The sequence below is a fragment of the Corvus brachyrhynchos genome, unplaced genomic scaffold (genome assembly GCF_000691975.1).
Source record: "Corvus brachyrhynchos isolate BGI_N302 unplaced genomic scaffold, ASM69197v1 scaffold32, whole genome shotgun sequence".
NCBI lineage: Eukaryota > Metazoa > Chordata > Aves > Passeriformes > Corvidae > Corvus > Corvus brachyrhynchos.
Window position 1 is genome coordinate 2454008 of NW_008237919.1, and position 3268 is coordinate 2457275.

At 41.4% G+C, this 3268-nt stretch overlaps 1 long non-coding RNA gene across 2 annotated transcripts; it reads left to right on the forward strand.

Moving 5' to 3' along the window:
- The first annotated feature begins 6 nt into the window (after positions 1-6).
- On the forward strand, positions 7-3043 carry LOC108446461. Of its 2 annotated transcripts, none has more exons than XR_001861639.1 (2): positions 7-402; positions 736-3043. It is a non-coding gene; the product is annotated as an uncharacterized LOC108446461 (long non-coding RNA). The 2 variants fall into 2 exon arrangements; XR_001861638.1 differs by having other exon boundaries at positions 7-333.
- Positions 3044-3268: the final 225 nt, after the last annotated feature.

Genomic DNA, 3268 nt, shown 5'->3' on the forward strand with positions numbered 1-3268 from the left:
GGCCGGCGTGCGGGCGTAGTCCGGCACTGGCCCCGCCGGGGTGCGAGCGGAGCAGCCGCTTCTTCGGGTGTCCCGACGCGGGATTTTGTCGTGTGCGCCCCGGGAACGAGCCTTCCTCGCGGGAAGAACTATTGTGGAGAGGGCGGTCCGGGCTGGTACCGGCGTGCTCCTCGAGGGCACCTTTCCAAGTTACAGGAACCACGACGGACATTTGTCCCGCAGTGAGGGTGTGCACGGTGGCACTGCCCGGGGGGCTAACTCGCGCCCTCTCCAGTGTACCGTAGTCTGTCCATGCTCACGGATCCTGAGGATGCCCGGTGTTAGGAAGTGTGGGTGAGTGATGTGCAGCAGCCATCGAGCCCTAAAGCCCTGGTGAAACAGGCCTGCGTAGCAAAGCACCAGGTAAGCAGGCTCTGGTAGCTGCAGGCAGGAGAGCCTGTTCTGACTTTACCCGACGGTAAGGCTTCAAAAGATTCGTTTCCACATAGTTACATAACAAGTTAGCAAACCCACTGTGGCTGTCTCATGATAATAAGTCATTTGCTATTGTAATTGAGAAGATAAAACCTAAATTTCATGAGCCCCACACAGATACCTGTGATGCATCAATCACATCAGTTGGCTTTTGGCAAGACAAATCCAGGGGGGAAGGCAGGCAGGAAGGAAGGAAGGAAGGAAGGAAGGAAGGAAGGAAGGAAGGAAAATCCTGTAATGTTCCTTTTGTTTTCCTTGTAGATACCACTGAAATATCTGCTGTCCACCACTTTCCTCATTTAACTTCCCCTTGGGGTCAGCTGGTTGTCAACATGCCTTCAACCGAGAACACCTCAAAACTTTTCCTGGTCCTGGTGTCACTGCTGCTGGTGCTGCCAGTAGTTGAAGCCCTGGATGCAGGAGATACCATTGCCTTCCTTCTAGGCCTCGCTGTCAGTGTCGTCGGATTCTGCGCCTGCCTTGGCTTGTATGCAAGGAGAAGGAATGGGCAGCAGTGATTTCAAGAAAATGCTCAGATGAAGTGAATTTCTCAACACGGTTTGGATGTAAGACTGAGCTTTGGTTCTGCATAACTTTCAAAAAACATGTAGTAGATATTTCTGCAAACCCCTCTTACTGTTCAGTACAAGAGAGTCAAGACTGTACCCGGTAAAAGGGATTTGTACCATCTGTCCTCATTACAAAAAGATAATTTTATATTGTTTGTGATTAAATATTGCCTTAGAGAAGGTAAAAACTTTTCGAATGGGGAAGTAAAACTCTAGAGTGGCTCACAGTAAAAGTTTATAAATTTAGCATGTGAGGGAGGCCATCAACAAGTTCCATAATTTTGGTTTCAGTGTCAGGAGGAAGCAGCTATTAATCTTTCCAGTCAGGATGACAAGAGTTTTGAAATTAGTCCTAGCTAGATAGCTAGTGAGCAGACTGCTCTAACTTGTGTGCTCATGCTCACGTTCTCTGTAATGACAGTTAACACCTAACAGCTCACTTCTGCTGTCACATGGATGAGACTTAAGAGAACTAAGGAAATATGAAAGGCTTTTTTTTTTTTTTAATACTTTTAGAGCATTTTTATTTTAGAATATGCCACTCCTGTAGCCTGTGTTCTTATTACCAAGTAGATACACTTAAGAATGGGACCACCATTTTTGTTTAACATGTATTTCACAGAAAAGTACATGTAAGGCTATGTAAATCAGATGAGGGATACAGGCTTTGTCTCTTGTTTATTTTTTGTACTCAGCTTTTCTCTAGGTGCGCCAGGTTTAAGGCTTACTTTGTTTTGGTGTTTGTACTTTTTACTCCAAAATGGAAGACTTAACTATTTTGATGAGGAATTCTGTGTACTATTTCTGCATTAGAAGTTTGTTAGAATTTAACAAGACCATTGTGCACATGTTTCTTTTACAATGTAGAAAGAACTTGTTTCGTTAAAATCCTGGGTTTAGTCAATGGGTCCATTGTTCGTGAGTGTGTTCCTCGTGACAAACTTATGTTGCTAGCTAAACATTTAAGTTTCTCTAACTGATGCACGAGTACCACAGAAGATTAGGACCAAAACCAAAGTAAAAATCCTAGAATTTTTGCTAGAAATCTTGGATTTTATCTTTCAGAGCTATTTTGATACTATTTTTCCACTTCCTCTGTGTCTCTGTTCAGTAGAGCAGAAAGCAATGGCTAGAAGAGTTGTTGGGCAGGTCTTATGTAAGTAATTGGATGGGCAAATCATGTTCTCTAAATCCTGATTTCTGCATGCCATTTTTGGCAGAAAGGGACACAATGCGCAATTACTGTGTACAAATGAAATTTACAGCCCTAAAAGGAGCTTTAGACAGTAGCATCACCTTTGAAAGCTGCCTAGCAGCAGTAGATGGTCCTGTATGTGATAATTCAACTGGGTGGGTGCAAGCACAGATCAAAGTGGGATCTTTGGTATTCCAACTTACCTAAACAAACAAACAAAAAAAAATCACCACAAAATTGCCATTTAGTTCACTTTATAGTTCCCAAAGTTACAAAATTTTGCCATTTTTTCAGTAAAATATTAGGTATTGCTCTTTCAACAGAGTACATTTTAACACAAGCAGATTTTCACTGGGTTCTTTATCTACACCTTGGAAAAGACACATGGCAACAGTTTCACTGCAGGAGAACAAAATTGTTTTAACAGAATAATTATCTTCAGGCAATAGGGATATGAGAAATTGTATTATTTGCCCAAAGCTGTATGTACTTCATTGAAAAGTGTTTGCACAGCGTAATGGCTTTGTTTCCTGGGTTCTGACAGAAGCTTTATTGTTGAAGACTTACATTTGTCATTACTTGGATGTAAAATCAGATACCCCTGTTTTCCCTCTGTCATAATAAACTGACATATGATTTGTCATCAGCTTGATGAAGTAATTCTCACTAAAAGGATAATTGAGATGACAGAAATGACTGAAACTGTTGAAATTCCTTATTGGAATGGCTCTTATTTTCTTATCTACTTTTGCTTATGTTAGATAACTTTATGAACGAATGTATCATAAGGTATGTTTTCAGTTAACTTTTGTGCAGTGAGTGTACTTCTCTTGGTCCTACTACTTGTTTATCCCATTTCAATAACTGTTACTTTAAAGCACTTCAGGGAGCTGGTCCCCTTTCTTTGACACTGTCAGCTTGTAGTTGCAAAGAATCCTGTTTGCCTGGTTCAAGGAAAACTTAAAGTACTTATTTTTCCTTTTGACTATGAATTTTCAACATATCTTACACAGTTGTCTATATACCAGAA